The sequence below is a fragment of the Arvicanthis niloticus genome, chromosome X (genome assembly GCF_011762505.2).
Source record: "Arvicanthis niloticus isolate mArvNil1 chromosome X, mArvNil1.pat.X, whole genome shotgun sequence".
NCBI lineage: Eukaryota > Metazoa > Chordata > Mammalia > Rodentia > Muridae > Arvicanthis > Arvicanthis niloticus.
The window spans coordinates 106,342,033-106,369,482 of NC_047679.1; positions in this window are offsets into that span (position 1 = coordinate 106,342,033).

Below are 27,450 nucleotides of genomic sequence, written 5' to 3' on the forward strand. Positions count from 1 at the left end.
CATATATCAACATGACCCCAGGTGGCAGTATGAAACTTGAACTTCAGCATGTTCTTTAGAAGCAAAACAGATTATAACCATCAACAGAGTTCTCAATGGCAACACCAATATGGACAACATCAAGGTTGATGACAGAAACAGGCATTACTGATATCAACATAGATTCAGAGTAAAGGTAAGATGACAACAACATATTGGTTCCTTGTGGAAGAATACTTACTTCTGCATTAAATTAAGCAATAATATTGACCATGAACTTTATCATGGTTTATAGTGACCACAAACATAGAAATCAACAAGCTCTTTGAAGGCAACATAGACTATGAACTTTGACATGATTACTGGTGGAAGGATGAGTGACATCAACAAAACATCAGGTACCAACTGACATCATGGTTGCAGGTGGCAGCATAGATGGTTGATATACCATGCTCTCTTGCCAGAGGAGGGAATCAAAGATGTGAACATAATTTTAGAGGGCAGGTCAAATTATAGGCATAAACCACTTCTCCAGTGGCAGGATGGATTCTTGACATTGATATAGTTACTGGTGGCAATTTAATCATTGATCTAAATGTAATTCCAAGGAGCAGCAGGGATCAAAGAAAACATAGTTACTTGGGGCAGCATGGATGGTAGACATATTATGGTATCTGTTGCCAAGATATATCAGAAATATCAATGTAGGTTCAGAGGACATGTTAGACTATAGATATAAACTACTTTTCTAGTCTCAAGATCAATGATTGACATAAATATCTTTGCTTAGCACAGTAAGTATTTCATATATAACATAGTATACAGCAATAGATATTTGGATCACTGACATCAACATAGTTTCTGGTGATAGGATCTAAGATATCAATCTAGACCACAGTGAAAGCTCACTTACCTAAACATGAAATCAGAGAGAAGTATATACCATGGACTTCAGCATGGTCTCAAGCAGCAACATGGATCAAGGCCATCCACAAAGTCTCCATAGACAGAATGAACTATGAACATCATCATGGTTGCTGGATGCAGCAAGAATCATTGATATCAGCCCAGCATCAGATTGCAAGTTGGATCACTAGCATCAAACTGGCCTCCAGCAAAAGCATAGTAAACTTACCTCAAAAAGATCTAAGGCAGAAGTATGGAACATGGACATCAGCATGGCTTCCAATAGCAACAGGGATCATGACAAAGAATCTCCATTGGCAAAATACACTATGTACACCACCATGGTCCTTAGTACAAGCACATATCATTATAATTATGGTTGCAGGTGGCAACTTGGGTGGTAGACATACTGTGGCCTGTGGAGAGAGAAGAGATCAGTATAATCAAGATTGTTTCAGAATACAGTACGGTCATGGATATAAACCTCTTTTCCAGTAGAAAGACCAATCATTGAAATCAATATGGTTATACTTAGAAAAACACATCTCATATATAACATGGTCTCAAATGGAAGAAGCTTAGATCACTGAAATCTGTATATATTCCAGTAGCAGTTAGAACTGCTCATATTAATGTGGTCCCAGGTTAGTAGAAGGGATCACTGACATCTTGGCTGTTGGTGGCATTATTAATCATGGACAAACAATCATGTATTTTGCCATGATGTATCAGTGACCTCACCACAACTTTAGGTAGCAGGTCAGACCACAGACATCAAACTCACATAGGGTGGCAGCACAGAACATTTATCTCAAAATGAACTTAGGCAGCAGTATTGGCCATTAAATTCACTATTGATGATTGTGGTCACAGAATACAGACATCATAAAGATCTTCTGAGGCATCACTGATTATGTATTTCAACATGGTTTCTTGTGACCACATGGATGAGTGACATCAATACATTTTTGGTGGAAGTTGGAAACATCAATATTAACCTAGTCTATTGTGGCAGTGGAAATCATTGATACTGTGGCTGCAGGTAGAAGCATACATCTAGGACATATTATGATATTTGTTACCAGAAGGTATCAGTGATATCAGCTTAAGTACAGTGGGCAAAATAAATCATGAACTTAAACCTCTTTCTCAGTCACAGGATAAATCATTTACACCAATATCTATGCTCTTGGAAGTAGAGATCTTGTACATAAAATATACAGGGGCCAGGAGCTTGCATCACTGATATCAACATACTTTCTAAGGGCAAGTAGTATTTCAGACAAAAATCTGTTCCCCAGCTTTACCTCAAATGACTTATCTCAACATGGCCTCAAAAGGCAGAATAGATCTTGGACTTGAGCATGTACTCTAGCAGCAACAGAGTTCATGGCCATCAACAGGAACTCCGTAGACAACACAAACTATGAACATCATCAACTTTTATGATAAAAATAGGCATAACCGACTTCACCCTAACTTTAAACTCTAGGTAATTTGAAAGGAAATTTATCTCATTTGGCAACACAGAACACTTATCTCAGCATGACCTCAGATAGCAGTATTGGCCATGAATGTCAGCATAGACTTTGGGGACCATTTGGATTCTAGACATTAACAATTTCTTCAGAAGCAACAGGGGCTCCTGTTTTTAACATAAGTTGCAGGAGGGAGACAGTATGGATAATTGACATTACATACTTTATGGAGGCAGTTTGGATGAGAGATATTAAAGTGGATCCCAGTGGCAGTAGGGATCACTGACATCAAGGTGGCCTGTGGCAGGACAGATCTTGGGCAATACCATGGTATCTGCTCCCAGTTGTACCAGTGACATTAACTTAGATTCAGAGATCAGAAGAGATTATGAACCTAAAATTCTTCTCTACTGCCAAGAAAGATCACTATCACTAGCTCTTTTGATGGCACTAAGGATCATAAGTGCAACATGGTCTACTGCTGGGGCTCCATGCATGTATCAGAGACATCAGCCTAGTTTTCTGAAGCATGTAGGATCTCAGACAGCAATCTGGTTCCCAGTGCAAACTCAGCACACTTACATCAGTACTTACCTTGGAATTCAGCAGGTTATCAAGCAACAATACTGATGATGGCCATCAACAGGGTCTCCATAGACAGCAGAAGCAATAAACATCTTCAAGTTTGGTTGTATTGGGATGCAGAACAGATATAAGCATAGTTTCACATTGCAGATGAGATCACAAACATCAAAAGTATCTCCAATAGAATCACATAGCACTTACCTCTATATGACTATAGACAACAGTACTGATAAGGAACTTTACATTAGACTTTTCTGGCTGAGGGATCATAGATATCACCAAGCTCTTATGAGATACACCATTAACTATGGATATCAAAATAGTTACTGATGGCAGCATGAATAAGAGACACCAATACTGGCAGTTGGGATCATTGATATACTAAAACTGGTCCAAAGTGGCAGTAAGGATTACTAATGTCTTGGTTTCTGGTGAAAACAGGGACCTGAAATATATCATGGTATTTGTGACTAGGATGTATTAGTGACATCAAGATAGTTTCAGAGGACAGGTCAGACCATGAACAGAAACCTCTTCTCTAGGGGTAGGATGGATCCTTGACATCACTATAGTAAAAGGTGGTACCACACATCCCAAATGAAACATGGTCTCAGGTGGCTAAAGCATGGAACACTAAAATTCAGTAGAGATTCTATTGGCAGTTGGAATCACTAATATTAATATGGTTCCAAATGGCAGCAGGGATTAGGAACATCATTCCTGCTGGTGGTATCAAGATTCACAGATAGAAAATTGTGCCTGTTTCCACAAATGTACCAGTGTCATTAAAACATCTTACCACAGAACACTTAATATGGCCCCTATCGCAGTGTTGATCATAAACATCAGTGTAGTTTCTGAGGGTCACAACGGTCCTAGACATTCACAATCAATTCAATATTGCTTCTGTTGGTAACATGGGTGATTGGCTCTCACATAGTTATTGGAGATAGGTTTTGTTAGTGATTTTAACGTGGTTCCCACTGGCGGCAAGAATAACTAATAACAGGATTGCCTACAGCAGTATGGCTCTTGAAAAATACCATGGTTTCAGTAGCCAGGTATATCAGTGACATCAGTGTAGATTCAGATGTGAGGAGATATTATTAAAATAAACCACTTTTTCAGTGGCAAGATCTTTGACATCAATAGCATTTCTGGTAGCAGTAAGGATTTTATACATAAAACGGACCCCAGTGGGGCTACATGCACACATCAAGGACATCAACAGAGTTTCCTGGAGCAGGTAAGATCTCAGACATCAATCTGAAATCCAGGGCCAGATTATAACACATCAATGTGACCTCAGGAATCAGTGTAGACCTTTGAATTCAGCATATCATCAAACAGCAACAGGGATTCAGGACATCATCAGGATCTCCATAGGCAAGAGAAATGATGGACACCATCAAGTTTGTTGGTGGCTGCAGGCAGCATTGATATCAACATAGCTTCTTCAGGTTGAAGAACAGTTTACACACATCAAACCTGCCTCCAATAGAAGCACACAGCACTCACCTCCATATGATGTTAGGCAGCAGTATTGACTATGGAATTCATAAGAAAATCTTCTGGCTAGCGAGATTACAAACATCACTAAGCTCTTCAGAGTCAGCATTTACTATGGATGTCATAATGGTTATAGGTGATGGGTGACAACATGGATGAGTGACATCAATATATTTTGTTGGCAGTTGGCATCACTAATATCATCAAACAATTCCAAAGTATCACCAAAATCACTAGCAGCCTGGCTGCTGGTGACAGCAGGGATCTGGAATAAACCATTATGTTTATTGCCAAAAGGTATCACTGACCTCTATGTAGTTTCAAAGGACATGTCAGAATATGTATGGAAACATCTACTCCAGTGGCAGGATAGATCCTTGAGGTTAAAATGGCTTATTCTACTTGAATAAACCTCTATCAGGATAGATAATTGATATAACAGCACTTCTGTTGGTAGTAGGATCTTTCACATGATATGACCTACATTGAGGCTGCATTTACGTATCAGGAACTTCCCTATAGTTTTCTGTGTCAGGTAGTATCTCAATAGGAACAATGGACAGCTTCATACATGCTGGTAGGTCAGTGACAGCAAGTCTCTAGGATCTACCACAGTGATTCTTACCAGAAGATATCACTGACATAAATATAATTTCAGAAGACATGAGAGACGACAGACAGAAACCTCTCATCTAGTGTTGCCTTTGGCAACATGGATCTTGGGGAAGCAACAATGGTGTTTGTTGCCAGGTTTATCATTGACAGCATAGACATAGAGGGCAAGAGAGATCATATACATAAACTTGTTATCCTGTGGCAGGATGGAGCACTTACAATGACAGTAAGGATACTATATATATAATATGTTCTATAGCATGAGATCCATGCATGCATCTGAGACATCACTATAGTTTTCTGAGGCAGAGAGGATCACAAAAGGAGTAATGGAAAACATCTTGATTGCTATTGACAGCATGGACTTCAACCTATCTTTAGTTCCATGAGCCATCACAAACAACAAAGTGATGTCAGGTGGCAGCTCAAAACACTCAACGTGAACATAGGCAGCACTACTGACCATGAACTTCACAATAGACTCTTATGAAAACATGGATCATAGGCATTACATAGCTTTCTGTTAACAAAGCTCTTGTGTTAACACACCTATTGATGTCAAAATGGTTACCAGGAATAGTATGGATGAGTGACATCCATAAATTCCACTGGTATGTCATGAATATCATCAACCGGGTACAAAGTGGCAAAAGGAAGCACTAACATCCTGGGGACAGGTGGCATCAGGGATCTGGGATAAACCATGGTGTATGTGGCCAGTAGCTATCATTGACATTTATATAGTTTCAGAGAATATGCAGACAATGGATGCAAACATTTACTTTTGTAGAAGGATGGATTCTTGATATTAAAATAGTTATATCTGGCAACACACATATTTAGCAGAATGGTTCTTTGATATTAACAGCCTTTCTGGTGGCATTAATGATGCATCATGGAGATTGACACTGTTTCTGATGGCAGATAGGATCTCAATAGGAATGATGGACACCATCTTGGTGGTGAGAGCAGGCACCATTGACCTTGACATAGCTTCTAATGACATGTTATATCACATATATCAAAGTTCTCTCTGTTGGAAGGACCAAAAACTTAACATGAACTTGGGCTGCAATATTGACCACTAACTTCACAATAGATTCTTCTGGCCACAGGGATCACAGACACCACCAAGATTTTTGGAGTCAATGACTTTGGATGACAGCATGGTTATCAATGGCAAAATGGATGAGTGACATAAATATATTTCCACTAACAGTTGGGTTCACTGATGTGATTAACCCGGTCCAAAGTGTCAGCAGAGATCACTAAAATAGTAGTTGCTGATATTAACAGATTTCTAAAATATACATTGTTGTTTGTTGGCAGTAGGTATCTTTGACAGCAACATAGCTTCATAGGAGAGGTCAGACCATGGAGAGAAATTTCTTGATTATCAGGATGGATCCTAGACATCAAAAAGTTCCAGATGTCAGAACACATCTCTGCCATCATGGTTCTTTGACAACAGGAGCAATTTAGCTTGTAGTAATATGGCCTACATTGGGGGCTATAGTCATGTATCAGTGACTTCCCCAAAATGTTCTGTGGCAGGTAGGATCTCAATAAGAATATGAACACCCTCATGATAGACAGTATCCAGTGGCAGAGCAGGGAACTAGTATACACTCTGATGTTTCTTGCCAGGAATGATCAGTAACATTAACAGTGTTTCAGAAGACAAGTCAAAACATGAACAGAAACTACTTCTGTAGTGCCAGAATGAATCCTTGACATAAAATATTTACAGCTAACAGCACACTTCTGATACATAACATGGCTTCAGTTGGCAAAATCATGGCTCATTGATAACAGTATAGATTCTAGTGGCAGTTTAGAAGCTAATATTAATATGGTCCTATGCAACAACAGGGATCACTGATATCATGGCTGCTGCTAACATCAAGGATGATGTATATAACATATCAGTGACTTCAATGTAACATATCAGAGAACAGTTAACTCAAATTGTCATCAATAGCAGTTTTGACCAAGAACCTGTGTATAAACTCTTATGGCTGCAGGGATACTTAACATTAACAGTCTCTCCAGAGCCAAAATTGACTATAGTTCTCAATATGTTTATTGCTGGCAGAGTGGGTGACTGGCATCAACACAGTTTATGGAGAAAGTTTGGGTCAGTGATATTATAGTAGTCCCAGTAACAGCAAGGATCAGTGACATAAAGGTTGCCTTTAACAGCTTGCTTCCTAGGCAATACTGGGCTTAAAAGTGACATCAGTATAGTCTAGGAGTGCAAGCAATATTATGTACATAAACCTCTTCTCAAGTGGCTGGCTTGATCACTGGCACCAACAGCTCACCCGGTGGGAGCAAGGATCTTATACATAATATGTTCTATACCAGGGGCTGCAAGCATGCATCAGGAACATCTCCATAAATTCCTGTGTTAATATCTAAAATAGAAAATGTTAGATATTATCATGATTCCTGATGGGCTAGTGATAGTAAAGTGCAGGTGATTGTTGCTAGGAAGTATCAGTGACATCAACATAATTTCAGAAGACATGTCAGAGCATGGACAGAACTTCTCTTCTTGTGGTAGAATGGATCCTTGACATCAAAATGGTTATAGCTGGCAGCACACATTTCATATATAATGTGATCTCAGATGGCAGAGTTGTGAATCATTGTGGAGTTGTTAGCTCGCATGTGGGCGGGCATGGGTCCTGTTGGGCAGACTTGTGGTTCTTGTGGCTCCTGGGAGCAAAAGATCTGGAATTTGACTGAGTTCATTCCATGAGGAACCAGGCAGACGCTGCAGGGCTCCAGCCCTGGCATGGGGAGAACTCAGTCTGAAGTTTCTTGGGGGCAGGACTCCTGAGTGGATCTCTGGGCTGATGTGGCTGACCCGGGATGCCAGTGGTCTATGTACTTGGTCTCCCAGATGCTGCTGGAAGCCACTGAAGAACAGACAAAAAGGCATATGGGCTGGACCGGCCCACAGCCAATAAGAATGAGGAGTAGGGAAGCCCTGACAGTGCCCTGCGGGTTGAGACTGTTTGTTACTGGGACTTACATATATAGCATATAGGATGCCAGATACCAAACTCATCTCAGGGGGTAGCTTAAAATACTTAACTCACCATGGACTGAGGAAGAAGTACTATTGGCCATGAACTTCTTGATAGACTTTTCTGGTCACAGGGATCACAAACATCACCAAACTCTTCAGAGTGAGCACTGACTATATGTATGTCAACATCATTTCCAGTGGCAGCATTGATGAATGGCATCAATATATTTCTGTTGGCAGTTGATAGTATCAGTAATATAATCAACCTAGTCTAAAGTAACAGAAGGGATCACTTACATTCTGGTGGCTTGAGGCATCAGGGGTCTTGAATAAACCATGGTGTTTGTTGATAGCTACATAGTTTCAGAGGACATGTCAGACAATGGACAAAAACATCTACTCTGGTGTCAGGATGAATCCTTAATATCAGAATGTGTACAACTGGAAGTAAAAATCTCATACACTAAATTGTCTCAGGTGGCTGAAGTATAGATCACTGATATCAGTATAGATTTTTCTGGCAATTGGAATAATTCATATTAATATGCTTCTAAGAGCCAGCATGGATCACTGACATCATTGTGGCTGCTGACATCAAGAGTCGTGGACATACAATCATGTTTCTTGCCACAAAGTATCTGTGACCTCAACATAGCATATTACTCAATACATAACTCAACATGAACTCAGGGAGCAGTATTTATCATAAACTTCAGCATAGACTGTGGTAGCCACAGGGATCAAAGAAAATGTCAATCTCATCATAACCAGCATGAACTCTGGGTTTCAACATGGATACTGCTGGCAGCATAGTTGAGTGTCATCAATATATTTACATTGGCAGTTGGGATAACTAATATCAACTTACTTGTTGATTGTGTCAGCCTGGATCTGCCATATACAGTGGTGTTTGTTGCTTGTGGGTATCTTTGACATCAACAGTGTCAGAGTGAGATACCATGGAGTGAAAACTCTTCTTCAGTAGCAGAATACATTCTTGCCGTTAAAATACTTACAAATGGGTTCACACATCTCTGACAGAAGGGCTCTTTTTCTGGAGGAACTTTTCTGGTTGCAGTAAGGATCATATATATAATACGGTATATTGTAGTGGCTGCATTCATGTACTAGTGACATGATCATTGTTTACTGTGGCAGGATGGATGTCAATACAAATGATGGATACCATCACGATTGAGAGTAGGGCAGTGGCAGCAGTGATCTAGGATATACCATAGTGTTTGCTGCCAGGAGGTATTAATGACATTAACACCATTTCAGAGGACAGGTCAGACCATGTACAGAAACTTCTCTGATCTCAGTATGGACCAGTTACATCAAAATCGTTACTGCTGACAGCACACATCTCATAAATAACATTATCTCTGGTGGCAGAAGCATGGATCACTGATATCAGTAAAGATTCTTATGGCACTTGAAATCATTCAGATTAATGAGGTTCTAAGTGGAAGTTTGTGTCATCAAGAAGAGTGGGCAGTCAATGGTGTCTCTTGCCACAATGTATTACCCACCTCCATACAACATGCCATAGAACACTTAACTCAATTTGACCTCAAATAGCAGTATTGACTATAAACTTCAGCATATACTGTGATGGCCACAGGGCTCCTTCTGATGTAACACAGACTGTGGGTTTTCAACATGGCTACTAGTAGGAGCAAAGATGATTGAATTCAATATAGTTTCTGAAGGCACATTGGATTTGTGATATTATCATGGTTCCCAGGGACATCAGGGCTTATTTGAAAGCAAGGTTGCCTTTGGCTACATGGTTCTTGGGAAATATCATGGTGTCTATTGCCAAGTATATCAGTGACATCAACATAGAGTCAGAGGACAGGAGAGACTATGGATATAAATATTTTTTCCAGTGGCAGGAAGAATCATTGACATCAATAGCTTTTCTGGTGAAAGTAAAGATTTTATACATAATATGTTGTAAAGCAAAGAATGCATGCATGCATCAGGGAAACCACCATACTATCCTATAGCAGGTAGGATAACGGAAGGAACAATGGCTACCATCTTGTTTGCTGGTGACAGCAGGCAGCACTGAGATCAACATTGCTTCAGGTAGCACATCCCGTCACGAGCATCAAAGTCATCTCAAGTGGAAGCTCAGAACATATAACTTAATATAAACTTAGGTAGCAGTATTGACCATGAACTTCTCAATAGACTCGTCTGGCAACAGGGATCAAAGGCATCACCATCAGAGTCAACATTGATTATGAAAGTCAACATGCTTACAGGTGGGAACATGTAGGAGTGACATTGAAACATTCCCTTTGTAGGTTGGGATCAGCAATATCATCAAACAGGTACATGTGACATCAGGCTGATGGCAGCAGGAATCTGGGATAAACCATGGTGTTCGTTGTCAGGAGCTTTCACTGATAACTACATATTTTCAGAAAATATGTCAGACTATGGACACAAACACCTACTCTTGGGGCAGGATAGATTCTTGATATCAAAATGGTTACAGCAGGCAGCAAACATCTCTAGCAGAATGGTTCAATGACATCAATATCTTTTGGCAAAAAGATTATCTATAATATTGTCTACAGTATTGTCTTCATGAATTTATCAGGGACAACATAGTCCATAGTTTCCTATGGCATGTAGTATCTCAATAGGAATAAAGAACACCACCTTGTTTACTGATGATAAGAGGCACCACTGACATAAACATCACTTCTGGTGCTATGTTGGATAACATATATCAATGTCCTCTCTGGTGGCATGACTGAACACTTTCTCAACCTGAATGTTGGTTGCATTATTGACCATGAACTTTATAATAGACTTTTATGGCCACAAGAATCAAAGACATCAAAAGTGCTTCAGAGTCAACAATGACTGTGGATGTCAACATGGTTTTCTGTGGCAGCATGGATGAGTGACACCAATATATTTCCATTGGCAATTGGGATCACTGATATCAACATGATACAAAGTGTCAGCAGGGATCATTAGCATTGTGGTTGCTGGTGGCAGTAGGGATCTGAAATATACAATGTTGTTTGTTGCCAGTAGTTATCTTTGACAACAACATACTTTCATAGAACAGTTCTGATCATGGACAGAGTCCTCTTTTTGATTGGCAGGATGCATCCTTGACATCAAAATGATTAAAGATGGCAGTATATGTGAGTAGGATCACTCTTTGATAACAAGAACACTTTTGCTTGCAGTAAGGATCTTATATATAATATATCTTACATTGTGAAATACATTCATTTTCAGAAATTTCCCCATAATTTTTATGGCAGACAGGATCTCAATTAGAACTATGGACACTATTGTGTTTGCTAGTAGGTCAGTGGCAATATGGACCTAGGTTAAACCATGGTGTTTATTCATAGCATGTATCAGTAACGTCAACATAGTTACAGAGGACAGGTCATAACATGCCTAGAAACCAGTTCTCATATATAACATGGTTTCAGATGTCAGAACCATGGGTCATTGATAACAGTATAGATTCCAATGTCACCTGGAATAACTAACGATAATTTGGTCCAATGACGCAACAGCTGTCATTGATATCATGGCTGCTGCTGTCATACAATGGTGTCTGTTACCATAATGTATCAGTGACCTAAACATAATATACCACTATATATCAGTGATATCAACATAATATACCATAATATATCAGGGACTTCAGCATAACATACAACAGAACAGTTAACATGTCATTAATAGCAGTGTTGATGATGAACTTAAGCATAGACTTGGGTGGACTCAGGGATCCTCATTGTTAACAATCTCTTCAGCAGTAAAATGGACTGTAGCTACTTAGGGCAGCATGAATGACTGACAGAAACAGAGTTTCTGGAGTCACTTTGGGTCCATAATATAATGATGCCCAGTGGTAGCAGAGATCAATGACATCAACTTTGCCTTTGCAGCATTGATTTTGGGCAGTACCATGTCTGTTGCCAGGTTTATTTGTGACATCAACACAGATTCAGAGGGCAGGAGATATTGTGGACATAACCTCTGCCCCAGTGGCTGGATGGATAACTGACATCAATAGATCTTCTTATGCCACTAAGGATCTTATACATATGTTCTACAGCAAGGACTGCATTAATATATCATGGACCCAACTATAGTTTTCTGTGGCAGGTATTGTCTCAATAGGAGTGATGGACAGCATTCTGATTGCTGGTAGGCCAATAGGAGCAAGGATGTGGATATACCATGGTGATTGTTTTCAAGAGGTATTAGTGACATCAAAATATTTCAGAAGATAGGACATATAATGCAGAGTCCTTTTCTCTAGTGACAGAATATATCCTTCACTTCAAGATGGTTACACTTGGCAGCACATACCTCATAAATAACAGTCTCAAGTGAAAGAAGCATGAATATGTGACATCAGTATATATTCTAGTGGCATGTCGTACCACAGACATAAAACTCATCACAGGTGGCAGCTCAAAAAACTTAACTCAACATAAAATTGGGCAGCAGTACTGACAATAAACTTCATAATAGATCATGGACTTCACCAAGCTCTTCAGAGTTAAAACTCACTATAAAAATCAACATGGTTCAGGTGGCAGTATTGATGAGTTTCATCAATATATTTCTGATGGCAGTTAGGATCACTGATATTATCATCCTGGTCCAGAATAATAGCTGGTATTACTAACATCCTGATTGCATGTGGCAGAATGGGTCTGGGATATTCCATGTTGTTTGTTGTGAGGAGGTATAAGTAGCATCAAAACAGTTTCAGAGGATGTGTTAGTCCATGTATATAAACTGTTTTCCTAGGGTCAGGAAGGATTATTGACATCAAAATTTTGATATCCAGGAGCACATATCTCATGCAAAATATGATATCCAATGGCTGAAGCATGGATCACGGACATTAGTATGGATTATGGTGGCAATTTGAATCATTCAGATTAACGTGGTCTCATGTTTCAGCAAGGATCACTGATATCATGGCTGCTGGTAGCATCATGAGTTGCAGAAATACAGTGGTGTCTGTGACCACAAGGTACCAGTGACCTCAGCATAATATATCACAGCATATATAACTCAACATGACTTCAGACAGCAGAATTGATCATAAATTTTAGCATAAACCCTGATAGCCACAAGGATCCTAGACATTATCAATCTCATCAGAAGAAGCAACACTGACTATGGGATTGAACATGGCTTCTCGTGGCAACATGGATGAATGACATCATCATAATTTCTGGAGACAGTTTGGATCCGTGTTATTAATGTGGATCCCAGTAGTAGGATACATCAATGCCAACAAGGTTGCCTATGTAAGCATGGATCTTGGGCAATACTTTGGTGCCTATTGCCAGTTATATCAGTGATATCAAAATGGACTCAGAGGGCAAAAGAGATCATGCACATAAACCTCTTCTCTAGTGGAAGGATGGATCATTGACATAAAAGTGGTTACAGTTGTGGGCACATATCTCTGGCAGGATGGATCACTGACAATAGAGGTTTAGGTGGCAGTATGGGTCTTGTACATAAACATAATATGGTCTACATCCAGGATTATATGCCCATATCAGGGAAATTACATTAATGTCTTGTAACAGGAAGGATCTCAATATGATCTATGGAAACCATAATATTTTGATAACAGCAGGTAGCATTGATAATATCATAGCTTCTAGTTGCAAGTTGGATCACACACATCTCTCAGGTGTTACCTCAGGACACTTAACTCAAAACGAACTTAGGTGGCAATATTAATCATGAACCTCAGCATAGACTCTTCTGTCAATAAGGCTCACAGATTTCATCATCAAACTCTTTAGAGTCAACACTGACTAGGGATGTCAGCATGGTTACCACTGGCAGAAGTATTGAATGACATCAATATATTTCCATTGGTAGGTAGGAAACACTGATATCATTATTCTGGTCCCAAGTAGGACCAGAGATCATTAACATCATGCTGCTTTTGGCAACATGGATCTGGGATGTACCATAGTGTTTGTTACCAGGGAGTTATCAGTGACATCATATTTTCACTGTTGATGTCAGACCATGGTCCAAAACCTCTTGCTAGTTAGTTGCAGGATATATTTTTGACATCAAATTGGTAACAGTTGGATCATGTACATCAATATCTCTTCTGGTATCAATTCATATATAGAAAATGGTATACAGTAGAGTCAATACTCATGCAGGGATATCACCATGGTTTCCTGTGGCAGATAGGATCTTAATAGTAATGATGGATAACATCATGGATGCTGGTAGGCCAGTGGCAGCAGTGATCTAGGTAATACCATGGTGTTTGTGTCTGGGAGGTATCAATGACATCAGCACAATTTCAGAGGATAGGTCAGACCATGTACAGAAACCTCTTATCTTGTGGCAGAATGGAACCTTGACATCAAAATGGGTACAGCAAGTAGCATACATTTCATACATAATATTAATGTGATCCCATGTATCACCAGCAATCAGTGATATTATAACTTCTACTGGCATCAAGGTTCATGGGCATACAATGGTGTCTGTTGCGACCTCAACATATCATAGAAAGGTTAACTCAATATAACCTTAGTTAGCAGTGCTTACTATGGACTTTATCCTAGACTCTGGTAACCACAGGGTTCCTTGACATTAAGATCTCTTCAGAAGCAACTTGGACTATGGTATTCAACATAGCTGCTAATGTCAGTATGGATCGACATCAGCATAGTTTCTAGAGGCACTTTGGATTAGTGATATTAACATAGTACTCACTTGCAGCAGAGATCACAGAAGTCAAGGTTGCCTGTTGTAGAATGGATCTTGGATAAAATCACAGTATCTGCTTCTGAGTATATCACTGACATCCGCATAGATTGAGAGGGCAGGAGAGAATGTTAACATCAACATCTTCTCCATTGGCAGGAAGGATCATTATCATCAGTAGTTCTTGTTGTAGTAAATACCTTATACATAGTATAGTAAACCACAGAGGTTCATGCATACGTACCGGGTATTTCATACACTCCTCTGTTTCATAATATCATAATAGAAACAATAAACACCATCATGATTACTAATTCAGTAGGCAGCACTGACATCAACATTGCTTCAGGTTGCAAGTCAGGATGCAGACATGAAACTCATCTCTGGTTGCAACACAGTACACTTAAGTCAACATGACTTAGCCAGCAGTATTGACCATGAATTTTAAAACAGACTCTTCTAGCACCAGGGATGACAGATATCATCAAGCTCCTCAGAAGCAGCAAGGTTTATAGATATCAACATAGTTACAGGTAGCAACATGGATGAGTGACATCACTATATTTAGGTTGGCAGTTGGGATCACTGATATCATCATCCTGGTCCAAAGTGGTATCACAAATCATTAATATCATGTTTGCTTTGGGCAGCACTGATGCTTGATATAGTATGGTGTCTATTGACAGGTATATAACTGATATCAGTGTATATTCTTAGGGCAGAAGTATTCATGGACATACACCTCTTCTCCAGTAGCAGGAGGGTACAATATTATTAATAGGTCTACTAGAAGCAACAAGTATCTTACACATAACTTAGTCTGAAAAAAACTACATGAATGCATTAGAGACATCAACAAAGCTATCATGTGGCAGGTAAGACCTCAGACATCAATCATATCCCCAGTGACAACTCAGAAAACTTACTTCAATATCATCTCCAGTGTTAGGGCACACCTTGGAAATTCATGAGGTTCTTAAGCACCAACACAGATGATGAACATCAACAAGGGCTCCATAGGCAATAGATACAATGAAGTCCATCATGATTGCTGATCAAGTATGCAGAACTGACAACATAGCTTCAAGTTGCAGATGTGATTAGAGGCATTACCTGCTTCTATAGTAGCAACACAAAGCACTTACCTCATTTTACCCTTAGGCAGTAGTACTGACCTTGAACTTCACAATAGACTCTTCTGGATGAGAGATCATAAATATGAATCTTTTTAAAGACAGCACTGACTGTTGATCTCAGCATGCTTACCAGTGGCAGCATAGATGAGTGATATGAATTTAATTCCCTTGGCACTTGGGATCTCTGATGTCATCAGTCTCGGCCAAAGTGGCAGTAGAGATCACACACATCATGAATGCCATGTTATCTGTTGCCAAGAAGGATCCAAGATTTCTAGATAGTTTCAGAGAGCAAGTATGGCTATGGAAACTCCTCTCTAGTGGTAGGATGTATCCTTGACATCAAAATATTTACAGCTGGCACATCATTTCAAATAAATTACAAAGGTTGTTTTGCCAGGTATGTTTGAGAGACATCTGCCTCAAGTCAGTGGACAGAAGTAATGATGGTGGCCATAGAAATCTTTTCCAGTGACAGGATAGCTTCTTGACATCACTAGCTTCTCTGATGGTAGGAATGATCTTGTATATTACATGGTCCACAGAGGGGCCTACATACATTCATCAGGGACATGCACAGAATTTCCTCTGGTAGGTAGAACCTCAGATATTAATAAACATTAATATGATATCCAGAGACAGCACAGAACACTTATCTCAGTATGATACTGGACATCTGTATGGATGAAATTCACAAGATTTCACATGTATCAGCACACATGCAGCACTGGCATCAACATATCTTCAGATTCAAAGTAGGATAGCAGGCATCAAAATCATCTCAAAAAGCAGCACAGATAACTTACCTCATTAGGATCTTAGGGAAAAATACTTACCATGAACTTCACAATAGAATCTTCTGGTTAAGGGAATCACAAACATCACGTAGCTCTTCAAAGACAACACTGACTGTTGATCTCAAAATGGTTATCAGTGGCAGCTTGGATATGTGACATCAATATATTTCCCTCTGCAGTTGAAATCACTGATATTATCCATCTAGTCCAATTGGATTAGTGCTATTATCTTGTTTTCTATGGTCAAGATGAGTCACTAACAAGGTTGCCTCTGGCAGCATGGATCCTGGGAAATATGGTGTCCGTTGCCAGGTAACTTCAGTGACATCAGCATTAAATCAGAGAACAGAAGTATTTATGATCATTCTCCTCATCTCCAGTGGCAGGATACATCCTTAACATCACTAGCTGATGGCATTTAGGATCTTATACATTACATGTTCTAAATCTGGGGATACTTGCATGCATCAGGAACATCAAGAGAATTTCCCATGGCAGATAGGATCTCAGACATCAGTCTGATCTCAATTGCCTGCTTAGAACACTTACTTCAATATATCCTTGGCCATCAGTATGGACATTGGAATTCATCAGGTTCTCAAGCAGCAACATACATCATGACCATCACCCCGGGGTCTAGATTCCATCATGATTGCTGGTCACATCATGCAACACTGGCATCTACATATCTTCAGGTTTGAGATAGGATCATAGGCATCAAAAGAACCTCAAAAATAGCACAGATCACTTACCTCATTAGGATCTTAGACAGCAATATAAACCATTAACTTTACAATAGACTCTTCTGGCTGAGGAATAACATATCACAGAGCTTCTCAAAGATAACACTAACTGTTAGATCTCAACATGGTTACCAGAGGCAGCATGGATGACTTACAACAAAATGTTACCCTGGGTAGTTGGAATCACTGATGTCATCAATCTAATCCAATTGAATTAATCATATTAACATGTTTCCCAGTGGCAGCAGGGATCACTGGCAATAAATTTGCCTCTGGAAGCATGGATCCTTGGCAATATTATGATGTCTGTTGCTAGGTAACTTCAGTGCTGAATCAGAGAACATAAGTAATTATGATCATTCTCCTTATCTCCAGTGGCAGGATAGATCATTGACATCACTAGATCCTCTGGTGGTCGTAAGGATCTTATACATTACATGTTCAATAGGTGAGGCTATGTGCATGAATCAGGGATATCAAGAGAATTTTCTGTGGAAGGTAGGATCTCAGATATCAGACTGATCTCCTGTGCTTGCTCAGAATACTTACCTCATTGTGTCCTCAGCCATAAGTATGGATCTTGGAATTCAACAGGTTCTCAAGCATCATCTCATGGCCATCACCCGGGTCTCCATTAGTAATAGGAACAATGAACTCCATCATGAATGCTGGTCACAGCTTACAGTGCTAGCATTAACATATCTCCAGGTTTGAGGTAGGATCACAAGCATCAAAACATTTCCAGAAGCAGGACAGAGAACTTACCTTATTATGGTTTTAGGCCATAGTACTCATCATGAACTTCACAATTGACTCTTCTGTCTGAGAGATCACAAATATCCTAGAGCTCTTCAAATACAACACTGACTGTGGATCTGAACATGGTTACCAGTGTCAACATAGATGAATAATGTCAATATATTTCTCTTGGCAGTTGGCAACACTGATGTCATCAAGCTACTCCACATCATTAGTAGCTCACATTGTAGTTTCCACAGGCAACAAGGATTGGATATATACCACGATGTCTGTTGCCAGGAAGCACCAGGGTCTTCTAGATAGATTCAGAGGGCAGGTAGGAACAATTACAAAAACCTCTTCTTTAGTGGCAGCATGCATCCGTGACATCAAAATGATTTCAGCTGGCAGCACATTTCTCATAAAATCTAGGTTTTATTGGGCAGAAGCATGGAAAACTAGCATTAGTTAAGTTTCCATTGGCAGTTGGAGACACTCATATCAATTTGATCCCAAGAGGCAGCAGGAATCCCTAACATTATGGCACCTGCTAGCCTAAAGTATTATAGGACATACAATGGTGTCTGTTGCCACTATATCTGTGACCTCAACATAACATATATCAGAAATGTAACTCCACATGACCTTAGGCAGCATTGTTGTTGTGGAACTTTATCCTGGATTTTGCTGGCCTTAGGGATCCTTGATATTAGCAATCTCTTCTGAAGCAAATAATCATTATGCATTTCAACACTTACCTGTACATGGTCTCTTGAGGCAGTATTGAACATGGAATTCAACATGGACTCTGTTATCGGGAAGAATCGTGGATATTAACAGTCTCTATTTTCAACAGAAAATATGGACATCAATATTCTTGGTTGGTTACCATGAGCATTTATCAGTTAGTTATATCAACATAGCTTCAGGTTGGAATACAGATTACAGACATCAAACTGGATCCTGTAAACAGCACACAATACTTTATTCAATATGGTCTTAAGCAGCCAAATTGACCAAGGTCTTCAAATAGTCTCTTGTGGCAACATCAACAAGGTCTCATGGTGTGACATGGATCATGACCATCAAGATTTCTATAGAAAACATGGAGTACTGATGTCAACATGGTTACAGAAGGCAGCACAAATCAGTGATATCAACATAGTTGCCAGAGGCAACAGTAATCATACATATGTTTGATATTATTTAGCACACATATTACCTTAATTTTAGGTATATTTTGTTTAGGTATATTTGTTATTGTTAATATTACCAGTTAATAATTTTTAAAAGATAAAAGTAGTACAAAAATGTAATATAAACACACAACATATAACATTGTATGATTATATATTTAATAGTAAACATTTCAATCATTTGAAAACTTTTTCTGACACCCCAAACTCTAGATTTTAAGTAATATCTCCCATTTAACTAGTATGTCTAGATATTTCTTTCTGTCCTTTTGTAAGTCTTCACAATCCACACCTGTATAAATTATCTTTCTTTCCTTGAGATGACCACAATTAGGAATTCATCCTTGGTGTTAATTTCTTCATTACCTACTGTTTCCAATGACTCTTGAGTATAAACTCTGTAGGCTCTATGTACAGAGAACTATAACATAATATTAACAAATTTTAATTTATACCATTTAAACACCATATTCATTAGTAGCAACAATTATAAAAATACCTTTACTATCAATTTCATCTTTAAAATAGCTGTCATTTTTACTTAAAATTGATATTAAGAACCCTTGCAAAATGAAATTTGAAAGAGAAGTTGTGTGAGGATATGTCAGTCTGTGTTAAGGCAATTCATTTTACACTAACTTTAATCACTGAGAATAAAGCAAAAGTGCTCGCCTATGTATAGTCTACATAGCACTGGAAACCTCTAAATCCCACTAGGTTACATGGAACTTTATATATACACTTGTTATTGCTCTTTGCCACTTTTTCAACTTATAAATTAAAAAATAATAAAATAATAAGTATGAAAGTTTACTTTTTAATTTTCAAAGATTTCTGTCCTTAGAATTTAAAACAGATGTTTAAAGGCGTTAAAATAAACAGGAATAAAATTAAATTTTAATTCATGTTTATTTAGCATTTAGTTTTATTAATTTTATTAAGTGGAAATATGTTCAAAAGCTATATAGCATTTCCCTGATGACTAAGGATGTTGAACATTTCTTTAGGTGCTTTTCGATCATTTGAGTTACTCAGTTGAGAATTCTTTGTTTATCTCTGTACCCCATTTATAAAAGGGTTAATATATTCTCTGGAGTCTAATTTCTTAAGTCTTAAGGGAATAATATCTGAAATGTAAACAAATAAAATATCCATTTTTAAAAAAAATCAAAAAGCCTGTATAGCTAACTGGATATAGATACTAAATTTACTTTTATTAATATAATCTATTAAATATTTTCTCATTACAAATACTTGTGTTCCACTTTATTTTCTTACTTATTCCCTCACTCATATATGACCATTCTTCATGCTTTATAATTATGTTTCTCTTATTTTTCTTTCCTTTTTATTTCATAAGATCTTATAGTCTTTTGTTTTAAGGTCATTTCTGGCAGTGTTCCAGTTTTTCTCAGTTAATTTCTCAAATACTATACTACACTACATCAAAATCTTCACCTTTACTTTAAATATTTATTTTTAGGTTGAGAAAATACAAAGAAAGAAGGTAATAGGTGAGAGTTCTTGTTGTAGGGAAAGGTCAAAGAATTCAGAGAGTATTGACAATGAGCTACAATGAGAAATGACCACATTTCCTCTGACAAGATCTTGCTCTTTATGGGTGAATTTCAGTATAGATTGAAGAATTATTTTTGTAACTCTGGCAAACACAACAGTAGTCTTACACATAAAATGTTTTTTTTATCTTTTTTTATTAGATATTTTATTTACACTTCAGATGCAATCCCCTTTCCCCATTCCCCCCTTAGAAAACCCCTATCCCATGCCCTTTTTCCTTTTTGCATTTATACATTTTTTAAAATAATGTTAATCATAGGCTTTATAAGTTTGGTATAGCTCAATAGGAGGTGTAACCCACTACACAACCTAGATATATCAACTATCTTTGACTGGTGGAGATACATGAACATCTGCCTCCCTGTCTCCCCCCTCTTTCTCTCTTTCATCACCTAGCTTCTCCTCTCCTTCTTCTCCTCCTCTTCTTACTCCTTTTCTTCCGCTCAGTACTCCTCCCACCTTAGCTCCTCCTACATATCAGCCTTCCTGTTAAAATGGAACTTTTCTCTCAAAATACAATTAGAGCATAATTATGCCAATTTGTACCCGTGAGGCACAAGATAGTCCTAATACCCAGTCCATCATTTTGTTGACTAACCAGCACCTCTGTCATCTATCCTAAATAAAACATTTAGTTCTGAACCTGGCTTTAGGATGAATGTCAGCTGACGACCATCCACTCAAATCTTTCCTTTCAAGGTAAATAGCCAGGATGGGCTATGAGGCTATAAGATTTCAACCCCATCAGAAATCCAGAATGACTGAGTTAAATATAATTGCAGGAAGCACAAAGCATAGCTTCTAAAACTTAGCCAATTTATAGAGACCTCTGAACACCTGGACACTCCCTCTACTTCAAAATGTTGGAGCATCTGTTCTTCTGCCTTCTGGCCCAGGATCATCTGACAGACCTTAGTGCTGCAGAATTATTAAGGGCTGATTACTCTGTCTAGGCAGATATAATCAGTTGACTATTCTGCAAGTGTGTCCTTTTCTGGACAGTAATTTGTCTGTAGATGGGAAGAGGCAATTCTTATCTAGTGGCTGTCTCACCACAACTGGAGTAACTCCAAAGATGCTCAATTTCTTCTTAGAATTCAATATAGGAAGCTTTCAGGAGCAGACAGGTCTCTAATGAAAATGAACATTAATACTGAAATGTTTGTCATGTCAATTCTGTGGATTTCTGATGTTTTGAAAACAAACTATCCATGTAAGGTAATCTGGACTGTTGCCTGTTAACTCCACTCAGCTATTTCTAAATAAAACATAGAAAACACCCTAACAATGAACTCCAACCCATGAATTTGCTGTAGTCCCTTAACTCACAGGCTGACCATCTCAAATCAGTTTAAAAAAGTTAAAGATGGACTGGGTCTAAGCCTTGTATTTCTAAGTGTGTTATACTGGTACAATGCCTATGAGGGTAACAATATTCATCTCACTCTTATATCAATAAGAAGCTCATACCAATGAAAAACTTAAAATTTGTAATCAAAGTAAATTGGTGCCATTTAAGAATTTATATCTTCATCTTGATATTAATTATACAGATTTCTACTAATAGGTTACGGCTATGCAATAAATCCTAGCTAATCCTCTCTATTCCGACAAAACCACTACTTTTCCCTAGGGAGACAGCCCAACATTTACCACCTTAATCCCCATGCCCAGGGAATAGGGGCGCTGACTCTTCATTAGCTTCTTCAAGCTGAATATGGGTGTTAAGATATTGGAAGAGGAGTGGGGGGAAGAGCAAATTGATAAGCCTCTGATGCTGTGTGATCTGTGCCTCCAGATGGAATTCCTGGACCTCAGAGGTTTGAGCAGGTCTGTCCATCTTGCTTGTTGAGTAGATACACCAAGGCTGATCATTCTGCAATATACAATTCTCAAAACAAGTTTTAGTATCAAGATAGTTTTTTTTTTAAAGAGGGCTGACAATTTAAGGATGTTGGTTCTAACCGCTTTTCTTTTTTTTTTACCCTCTTTTATTGGATATTGTATTTACATTTCAAATTTTATCTCCTTACCGCATTCCCCCAACCTCCCAGGAACCCCTTATACCATCCCCCCTCCTCCTGCTTCTATGAGGGTGTTTACCCACCTACTCGCCAATCACCCTCCCCACCCTCAGATTATCCCACACACACACACACACACTCAGTGCTCAGCCTTCTAGGTACCATTGACCTCATCTCCCACCTATGCCCAACAAGTCCATCCTCCCCTACATATACAGCTGGAGTCATGTGGCTGCCCATATGTGCTCCTAGGCTGGTGGTTTAGGCCTTGGGGAGCTCTGGCTGGTTGGTATTTTTGCTCCCCTCATGAGGCCACCAACACTTAAGCTCCTTCAATTACTCTCTAACTTCTCCATTGGGAACCTTTGATCAGATTAATAGTTAGCTGTGAGTATCTGCCTCTGGGTATGTCAGACTCTGGGGGACCTCTAAGAAGACAGCCTTATCAGGCTGCTGTTACCTTTCCCTTCCTGACATCCATATCAGCATCTATTTTTTGGTGACTATACATGGAGTGAATATCCAGGTGGAATGGTCTCCATATAACCTCTCCTTCAGTTTCTGTCCCACACTTTGTCTCCATATTTGCTCCCTTGAGTATTTAATTACTCCTTCTAAGAGATATTAAAGAGAAATGAATGTTGTTTCCTGTTATTTTTGTTATTGGCAGTGGAGATATGTTTGTGTAGCTACCTTCTTTTACGGCTTTTGGAAGATTACTTTCTTGCTTTTTCTAGGTTGTAGTTTCCCTCCTTGTGTTGGAGGTTTCCACCAATTATCCTTTGAAATGCTGGATTTGTGTTGAGATACTGTGTAAATTTGAATTTGTCATGGAATATTTTGGTTTCTCCATCAATAATGATTGACAGTTTTGCTGGATACGGTAGTCTGGACTGGCATTTGTGTTCTCTTAGGGTCTGTATGATATCGGTCCAGGATCTTCTGGCTTTTATGGTCTCTGGTGAGAAGTCTGGTGTAATTCTTATAGGTCTGCCTTTATATGTTACTTTGCCTTTTTCCCTTACTGCTTTTAGTATTTTTTCTTTGTTTTGTACATTTGATGTTTTGACTATTATGTGGCGGGAAGTATTTCTTTTCTGGTCTAAACTATTTGGAGTTCTGTAGGCTTCTTGTATATTTATGGACATCTCTTTCTTTAGGTTAGGGAAGTTTTCCTCTATAATTTTGTTGAGGATATTTACTGGTCCTTTAAATTGGGAGTCTTCCCCCTCATCTATACCTATTATCCTTAGGTTTGGCCTTCTCATTGTGTCTTGGATTTCTTGTATATTTTGAGTTAGTAGCTTTTTGTATTTTGCATTTTCATTGACAGTTGTGTCAATGTTTTCCATGGTATCTTCTGCACATGAGATTCTCTCTACCATCTCTTGTATTCTGTTGGTGATACTTGTGTCTATGACTCCTGATCTTGTTTTTTAGGTTTTCTATCTCCAGAGTATTCTCCCTTTGTGATTTCTTTATTGTTTCTACTTCCATTTTTAGATCCTGCATGGTTTTGTTTAATTACTTTTCCTGTTTGGTTGCATTTTCTTGCAATTCCTTAAGGGATTTTTGTGTTTCCTCTTTAAGGGTTTCTATTTGTCTACCATTGTTCTCCTTAAGTTCTTTGAGAGTGTTATTTATATCTTTCTTAAAGTCCTCTATCATCCTCATGAGAAGTGATTTTAATTCTGAATCCTGCTTTTCTGCTGTGATGGGGTGTTCAGGGCTTGCTATGATGGGGGAACTGGGTTCTGATGATGTCATGTAACTTTGGTTTCTATTGCTTAAGTCCTGGGCTTGCCTTTTGCCATCTGGTTAACTCTAGGGCTGCCTGTACTTGCTGTCTCTGACTGAAGCCTCCCTTTCCAGTTATCTCGCTTGTGTGTCTGATCTCCTAGGGGTCCAGATATCTCTGTGATCTTTTCCAGCTGTACTGATTACAATGGTACCTCTAGGATGCCTCAGGATATGGTGCCTCCAAGGTAGCAGTCCAGCTAGGTGTCTGCTGTTCTGAGTGCAGTGTCTCCTCTAGGATATCTCAGGATATGTTGTCTGACACTGAGTTCAGTTGTTCCTCTGTGGCTCTGGGTTGAGTGGACCTTCCAGAATGTCTCAGTTGGAATCCGGGGTCCACACAACAGCAGAGCAGGCAGAGGTCTGGTCCAGGCCTCAGATGCTGGAGATGGGTGGAAGAGGAGTGCTCATCTGCAGGGGTTGGGAGGGGGTATCTGCTGGAATCTGAGTGCTCACAGCACCCGGCTATGTGCTCAGGGCAGTATGTGGGTCTTCCTACCTAACACTGGCTGTGGGATCTGTGGAGCCTCCAGAATGTCTCAGAATGACATTTTCAAGGAAGTATTTGTAAGAAAATTTAGTGTATTATTAGTTATAGTTCAAACTTTTTAAAAATTGTTATTTCATTACATTTTGGTCACTGTGATAAATATTCAGTAACATACTTATTTTAATGATCAATTAACTCATTTAAACAAAGTAACAGTTGAAAAATGAGAGTGGCTAAAAGAAAATGTTCTCAAATGTTTATGATGATCAGACTCCTATCTGTGACTTTTTAGTTAATTTTTTTGAAAACCATGGAAATATATTTTCTTTATACTTTCTATAAAATGTAAGCATTATCCCTAGTTTTTCTGAAAATTAATGACAATGCAAACATTTATAAGGCACATTTTATAGTGCATAATATGATGGTTAGTAGTATTAATTAATTAATTAATTAATTAAACTTAGGAAGCGAGGCACTGAGCACACCTATGATAAATGAGGAAGAAATTAAGAATAAATTCAGATATTGTCTGTGCAGGAATAACTTGATTATGTTACTTGATACAGGATAGCCCATCTTAATTGTGTTGAGGCCCATTGCCCGGTCCAGACATCCTTGCCTACATAAAGTGGATGCAGGAAGCTCAAATGTACTAATACATTGCTCTCTGTTTTTGACACTTTGTTTAATGCCATGATTTTTTCAAGCTTCTACTGCTGTGATTTCCCTTTCATGAAAACATAGTAGCCCAAAATTGGTAGCCAAATAAATCCTTTCTCTCTCAAAAACACAAAGGTAGCTATGAAACTAAAACACCTAGCTCCTGCTCAAGCAAATTATAAGGACTTTTGTTTTTAAGTGTGCTGAACCTTATTATTTCCTGTTATATACCCAAATACTCAACATTCTTCTGTAAATATTTGTCAATAGTACTCATTGTTGCTATATTCACAATAACTAGGAAGTAGAACTAACATAAATGCACTTAACCTGATGACTTGAGATGGAGTCCATATACATAGTATGGAATAGTTAGTATTCATCTGTCAAAAATGAAGTCAGGAAATTTGCAGTTATATGAATAAACTAAAAAATGGTACTGAAGGAGTTAATCTAGACACTAAAACAGAAATGTTGCATGTTCTTTCTCATCAGAGGTTCCTACCTCTAAATCTTCCAATGTAAGTGCATAACTTAAATAAAACTTCAGTAACCAGCAATGTAAAAAGGGATCATTGCAGATTTAGAAGTCAGAGAGCAATAGACTGGGAAACAGCCAGTTATAAGTGAACTGAAGGAAGACATACAATAGCTAAGTCCCAATTAAGGAGAGACATAAATAGAATGTGGGAAGAAGGAAAGGGAAAGATGAACTAAGAATGTCAGAAAAAGTAATAAGAAGTTACACTATTAAGTAGCTACATAATACATTATATGTATATATGTGTGTGTGTGTGTGCTGTAAAAAATGAATATACATAGTTTAAGTAAATTTTTCCACTTTAATTTACATATGAAAGCCAATGTATATAATTATGATACTTATTTCAAATTACATAACACCACAGCTAAATATTACAGAAATATGTGTGATGTGTTTTCCTGTGGGTGTTGATTGATACTATATCAATCTAGCTAAAAATAATAGTATTGGGTACTTCCCTGTGGCATATGACCTCCTGAGGTATGGGATTTTGGTCAAATTTTAATTATGTATCATAAGTCCTTTCTTTTTAGTGGACCTTCAAGTTGTATGGCAGCAAGTGTCAGGGATAGTAGAACAATTAGGAACCTGAGAGCTCTCATCCTTTACAAGCACAAAAAAGGAACTAAATTGGAAGATGATCAAGGCTACATATTCTCAAAGCCTGCATCCTGTAACTTCTTCAGACATCACCATATCTTATTAAACCTTCCCAAACACTAGCACATGAAAGGAATAAAGTGTTCATATGCCTAACCCTATAAGAGACATTTATTACTAAAACCACCATATGCAGTTACTGCTGTTGTTATGTGCATGGTCTGTATTCCTAAAAATATAATTTTCAATCTCCCAGTACTGACCAAAAGGAAG